The sequence below is a fragment of the Scophthalmus maximus genome, chromosome 22 (assembly GCF_022379125.1).
Source record: "Scophthalmus maximus strain ysfricsl-2021 chromosome 22, ASM2237912v1, whole genome shotgun sequence".
Taxonomy (NCBI): domain Eukaryota; kingdom Metazoa; phylum Chordata; class Actinopteri; order Pleuronectiformes; family Scophthalmidae; genus Scophthalmus; species Scophthalmus maximus.
The window spans coordinates 13,982,501-13,989,567 of record NC_061536.1 but is presented as its reverse complement, the minus strand read 5'-3'; the positions used below and the strand labels follow the sequence as shown (position 1 = coordinate 13,989,567).

Genomic DNA, 7,067 nt, shown 5'->3' with positions numbered 1-7,067 from the left:
AAAACACAGGCGATGCGAGAGAGCGTGCTCTACTGCGTCGCCATGGCAACAGTGAATTCCAAAGTCTATGGTGGCGAGTGTGTGTGTGTGTGTGTGTTGGGGAGTGGAGGGGAGGATGTAACAGCTGAGAGGATTTTACAGAGATGTAAGAAAATAAAAAGTGTGTGTGACTTCCATCGTTGTGCAGACGAGCGTGGATCATACATGATGGATGCAAACACACACACACACACACACACACACCAACGTGTTCATGCACACGGTTGCGTTCACTGTCGTAACGTGACATCACCGTGGTCACGGCGTCTCGACACGTTTCACCCGTGGGTGCGACGAGGGATTGGATGCCTTGCTCAGAGGCACTTCAGCAGAACAGCTGTGCTGCTGCTGGAACAATCCCCGTGAGCTCTGTCACCAGCGTTGGGTTGTGATAGGTTTTATTATTATTATAATTTTGGGACGTCCAGAGGCCACGAGAGGCTCCAGCAGCGGGCGACGCCCAGTCGTGTTCCATCTGAAAATGACACTTGGTTGTGTTCCACCGACAAAGTGGAAAGATATGATGTGTGAATTATGACGGTTGCATGTCAGGAAGAGAGTAGAGCCGCAGCTACAATGTGATCAAGTTTGCGTCACAACCAAAAACCAAAACCCTCCTGGTGTCAAATGTAGAAATGAATCTGTTGCAGTCATTTCTTTATTTTAATTCAAACTTGTGATGTGACGGAGAACGTGACGACCTGTGGCAGCCGGAGACGGGCAGAAGGAAAAGCTGTAACATCTGGATGCACCTTCTTCCCGTGATGAAATATTAAAAACTGAAGCTGCTGCTGCTGCAGGCGGACTTTAAATCCTCTCTGACAAAAATCTGAATCTGAAAATAATCGACTTCACAAGACTTTAAAAAGTTGCCGAGACAAATGACAGTGGTCGTTTGTAAGGTAGACTGTTTTTTTTTTATAGCAGCGAGAGAGAAAAGTGTCCACGCTGACGCTGGCTGGACGTCTTCAACACCTCCACGCCGAGGGGGACGTGGGAGACGAGAGGGACGAAGGGGATGAGGGAGAAGAGGGGGAAGAGGGGACGAGGGGACGAGGGAGACGAGGGACGAGGGGATGAGGGACGAGGGGATGAGGGGGACGTGGGAGACGAGGGACGAGGGGATGAGGGACGAGGGGGACGAGGGGGAAGAGGGGACGGGGGGGACGAGGGGACGAGGGACGAGGGAGACGAGAGGGACGAGGGGGACATGGGAGACGAGAGGGGCGAGGGGGATGAGGGGGACGAGGGGGACGAGGGGGACGAGGGGGACGAGGGACGAGGGAGACGAGAGGGACGAGGGGGACATGGGAGACGAGAGGGGCGAGGGGGATGAGGGGGACGAGGGGACGTGGGAGACGAGAGGGACAAAGGGGATGAGGGGGAAGAGGGGACGAGGGGGATGAGGGGGAAGAGGGGACGGGGGACGAGGGGACGAGGGACGAGGGGATGAGGGGGACGTGGGAGACGAGAGGGACGAAGGGGATGAGGGGGACGAGGGGGAAGAGGGGACGGGGGGACGAGGGAGACGAGGGACGAGGGGGACGAGGGGGAAGAGGGGACGGGGGACGAGGGGACGAGGGAGACGAGGGACGAGGGGATGAGGGACGAGGGGATGAGGGGGACGTGGGAGACGAGAGGGACGAAGGGGATGAGGGGGACGAGGGGGAAGAGGGGACGGGGGGACGAGGGAGACGAGGGACGAGGGGATGAGGGACGAGGGGGACGAGGGGGAAGAGGGAGACGAGGGACGAGGGGATGAGGGGGACGAGGGAGACGAGAGGGACGAGGGGGAAGAGGGAGAAGAGGGTCGAGGGGACGAGGGGGAAGAGGGGGACGAGGTGGAAGAGGGAGAAGAGGGGGACGAGGTGGAAGAGGGAGAAGAGGGGACGAGGGACGAGGGGGAAGAGGGAGAAGAGGGGACGAGGGACGAGGTGGAAGAGGGAGAAGAGGGGACGAGGGACGAGGGGGAAGAGGGAGAAGAGGGGACGAGGGACGAGGGGGAAGAGGGAGAAGAGGGGACGAGGGACGAGGGGGAAGAGGGAGAAGAGGGACGAGGGGGAAAGACGAGGGACGAGAGAGACTAGGGGGACGAGGGGGACGGGACGAGGGGGAAGAGGGGACGAGGGGGCGAGGGGGACGAGGGACGAGGAGATGAGGGGCACGAGGGACGAGGTGGACGAGGGAGATGAGGGACGAGGGGGACGAGGTGAACGAGGGGGACGAGGGAGACGAGGGACGAGGGGGACGAGGTGAACGAGGTGGACGAGGGAGATGAGGGACGAGGGGGACGAGGTGAACGAGGTGGACGAGGGAGATGAGGGACGAGGGGGACGAGGTGAACGAGGGGGACGAGGGAGACGAGGGATACATCCAGTCTGAATCTGAATGGTCCGTCTAGTGGCCACCAGACGAACTGCAGCCGGAGCCAGCAGTCGACCTCTGGGCCCTGGGGCCTCGCAGGGCCCCTGCACCACAAACTCATCGTCACGACCTTGTTATGTTGTTTTTCATCTTCAGCCTGTTGGTTTGGATCACGAGGAAGTTCTCCTGCGCGCGGCGGCGGACGAGCAGATGCCGTTAGGGCCTCGCCAGGCCAGAGGCAACGCACAGACACAACAAACACAAGAGGAGGCAAGTTCAAGGACGGAGCGTCGCTCTGCATCACCAGACTCTGGTCCTGCTCCGAATACAGAGCAGCAGCAGCAGCAGCAGACGGAGAAGAAGAAGAACAAGAAGAACAGGAGAACAAGAAGAACAAGAAGAGGAAGAAGAAGAAGAAGAAGAAGAAGAAGAGGAAGAAGAAGAAGAAGAAAGCAGGAGCTCGCAGGAGGAGGTGTTACCATGACAGCAACAGCCGAGTTCACTGAGACGTGATGGGACGGACCGATGCTCCTGTGTTCACTTGTTCTACGTGATGGAATTCTATTAAGCTGTAAAAACTGTCTTATGTATGGATACGCCTTTCAGGAAAAATATGTATTTTTTGGACTAATTACAGAAACAGAAGGTTGAGGAATTACTTTAAAAAAACATGACGATATTTTCTGTTTTCTGATTTTCTATTCTGCCCTCCGTTGAACCCGTAAGGTCATGAAATGCAGCAGAGAGTCTTCCTATTTCATAAAGTTATATACTAATAGTTTTAAAGCAAAAAATGTATTTTTCAACTTTCTAGATCCAACTCAATAGGGCAGGAAGAAGGAATCAGATCTCAGCAATATTCAACAGTCAGAAAGGGAAATCTGAATCTAGACTCTGAACATCCCTCATATATACATATATACATATATATGTATATATGTATATATGTATATATATGTATATACATATACACACTCACATATATAAACATACACTGCAGACTGTTTTTTCGTCATTGATCAATTTGTTGTAATTAATCCTATTAAAAGAAAAACATAATGTTATTTATGTTTATGTAACAGGTTTATAAAGACCAACATTTTTTTCTATCATTTTTCTTTAAAAGGTCTGTCTTACCTCGTCTTCACTTTTTTTCCCCCTCCGATCTTCTGATCTTTGCTCGATTAATGGAAGAAAAAATAATAATTATAATCTAACACGGGCGACGGAGCGTTGCGGTGGATTCTCCCGGATGCTGATTCCAGCGAGAGGACAACGTGTCCGTGTGGTGCTGATCTGCAGCCACGCGCTCGCCGCCGGGACTGACGCAAAGTACAGTGTCCTGAATATTGCTCGGATGATTTCATCAGTTATGATTTTACCTTTGGAGGAGCAACTTTTGCAGCCGGAGAGAGAAGATGAGGATTATTTGGATCAAGGTGCTTTTGTAAAGGTTGTAGTTTGGTAGTTTTTGTTTTCTGCGTCTGAACCTTACATACTGTATATCATTATCATCATTATATCTAGTCACAATAGGATCTACGATTACATTTGTCCCTGGTCCAAATGTGGGAAACCCGGTAAATCTGAGAGCGACATGGCGCCGTATCCGCGCTACGACGCTATATCGTCTATTTGACTGTATTAGACATCTTGCTGTATTGAAGAAGACTTGAAAACTAGAGATCGAACCGTAAACTCCTCAGGAGTTATTTTCTCATACAACCAGTGGAGTCGCCCCCTGCTGGTCATTGCAGAGAACACAGGCGACAGACACTTTCGGTGTCTACGTCCATACTTTTATATACAGTCTATGGTCTCGCTGCATATTGACCTTATGTAGGTAGAATTAAAAATATGATAATATATAAATATGGGCTCAGATACATGAATATTAATGTTTTTATGAGATACATACTGTTACGATGCTCTTTCTTTCTCTCGCTCCACCTCTGTGTTGCCTTGTAGCATAGATGACAAATGAAAGGAGAAAGTTAATATTTCCAAAAGTCAGTTACCTTCCTTATTATTATTTCTTCTTCTCAAAACATGAACATACAGCATTTCGTTACAGACATATTTCATCGGTGTTGAAAGCCCCAAAACACCCAACGACGCAGGGGAGCGCGACCGACGATGTGTCCGGGGTCCCACAGTCCTGGAACTCTCCCCAGGCCCAGATATTCCTCCTCAATATGATGTATATTATTCATTTATAACATCTCGTCCTGTGGTTTTTGTGTGTTCAATGAATAAATAAAAAAAACAGCACACAGCCGGCTGGGACCAGGCAAGCTTTATTTTGGTATTAAAACTTAAAACGTGTTAAAACCTCACTCCTGCAAACTGCACGTTTTCACGAGTGATGCAAACAAACTCACATGTTCAGTTTTTTTTTGACGCTCAAGTCAAACGTCAAACCAAAGTTGACCATGTAAACTTTTTAAAAATGTTCTCCACTTGTTCATAATGTCAACACATCTCGGAGATGGACGGCGCGCAGAGCGCGTGAATATTTACACCCAGATCACAGCTGGAAGAAGAAACGTCTGCGTCGAACAACGGAGGTTAAACGATAAAGTGGAAGGAACGACTGGTTCACAGCGTCGGAGAGAAGTCGGCTACATGAAAACATCTGTGCGTGTGCGAGCTCTCGACACAGCTCGAATGCTCAGCTTTTTGGATTTAAAACAAACATCGGCGGGTAGAGAAAAAAAAAAGCTCTGGCACTCGGCTGCTAAACGAGTTACGCTGACGCCGCGGTCGGTTTGCTACACTGGTTTCTGTTGGTAACAGTTACCACGGGTGGTAAGCGTAACGCTTTCCCCCGTAGGTTCTAAAAACTGGCTACAAACAGCTCCCTCTGCTGGACACCATTGATAATATGCTGAATATATATATATATATATTTTTGTCTTTAACAAATTCTATGTAGCGAAGGTCCTAAACATTGTATAAGTCTTTAGATAAGACTGGGGGGTTTTAAAGGAGATATATTCTGCTCATATTTAGGTTCATCATTTTATTGTTGGGTTACTACTTGAGAAAGTTCACATGTTCTTAATGTTCAGTGAACACATCAGTTTCCTGCAGCTCCTCTTTCGCAACATCCGTCTGAGAACACTTGGGTTTTTGGCTCCTGTCTCTTTAAGGCCCCTCCCTCCCATCGAAGCCCAGGCTGCTCTGCTCTGATTGGCCGGCTGGCTCCTCCACTCTGTTGCGATTGGCGCAGGAAGTTCTCTTGCTCTCGCTTTGCCCGGCTTTGTTGGGGGGGCGTGTCAGTCTAGCCACTATAGGCATCGTGACGTCACACTAGGGAAGTGTCGTCCGGGCGACTGACGAGGCTTTTCAGGAGCAGAGTTTTCAGGAGCAGAGTTTTCAGGAGCAGAGTTTTCTGTCGCAGATTTTCAGCTTATTAATTTTGCAGAAAAAAACTTTATTACACACTAGAGGGGGAAAAAGCATTATATGTAAAGCAATATATCTCCTTTACTGGAGGTATTATGGGATTCTCTGGAAATCTGGAGAGAGCAGAAGATCTAATGTTAAAAAAATAGTGCGTGCAAAAAAATAGTCCAGTTGTAAAATCTAGTCTCAGTGAGCGGTCGCCAAGCTGACGCACTTCAACAACAGACTAAAACAGGAAGTACGTTTGGAACGCGAGGTCGTCTGCTACAGTGTCCTCAGGTGGAGAGCTCGTCTCGACGTCTCACAGTCCATCTCTTTATCGATGACGTAAACCTTCTGTTTCTTTCGTAGGGGAAACCTGGAAGAGCTGGATTCCATGTCGGATTCAGAAAGCACGTCGTCATTTATCAGTGAAACTTCCAAACGGTTCGGGAGTAATGTCGACACGACGGAAGCCAATCAGACCCCGGCCTCCAGAGGTTTCCTGATCTGCTTGTATTATTATGTACAGGCCTCTAGTTTCCATGGTAACAGCACCAAAAACAATCCAAGGCGTTCCATTTCTCCATCGTCCTCGTTCAGTCCACGTTTCGGAGACTCTCCGTCTGTGCTCGATGCTTTTTAGAAAAAATCAATAAATAGATAAGTTTTTAGTCGCTCGGTTACGTCGTCGCGTGTCACTCAAATGTTCAACATTCCTCGCCTGAAGCTTCCGTCTCAAAAATACAAATGGTTTAAGAAAACCCGAACGCTATAACACCTAGAAACGCACGGTGGTATTTATTTTTTTTTCACCCCGACGACGGACGGACGGGATGAAGTTTTCATAACTTTCATCTCGGCAAGAAAGTAGGAGAGAGAGAGACGAAGAATAATTTCTGTACAGTTGTAGTATAAATCTCTATATGCATGTACAGTTGACCTGCGGCTGAGGACGTGACAGATTGTTGTTCAGGTCGTGGTACAGCGGCAACCGGCTGTGAGCAACACTGATAAGTAATAATAAAGATAAAGATTTAAACCTGAAACTCTGATTTTCCGTGGACGAGGTTGGAAAGTAACGCAACATTTGATTGCTGTGTTAAATAATAAAATCGCTTAATGAATGTGGCAATTGATTTGTTTTGAGTTATTGTGACTTAATAAGCTATGGGATTTTAGAGAACAGCAACACAGTCCATGAATAAAAACCTTCATATTTTAAAGACAATAGATTATTATTCATCTGGAGAACAAACTAAATTAATTAAAACAAA

The 7,067-nt window shown here is 48.4% G+C and overlaps 1 protein-coding gene across 1 annotated transcript in view; it reads right to left on the bottom strand.

The window, feature by feature from the left end:
- Window positions 1-4,684: 4,684 nt before the first annotated feature.
- LOC118292316 (voltage-dependent calcium channel gamma-7 subunit-like) overlaps window positions 4,685-7,067 on the bottom strand; it is a 20,597-nt gene continuing 18,214 nt past the window's right edge. Inside the window, exon 6 of the mRNA XM_035621182.2 lies at window positions 4,685-7,067. This exon is cut by the window's right edge and continues 1,186 nt beyond it. The gene's annotated coding sequence lies outside the window, so the exon portion shown is untranslated.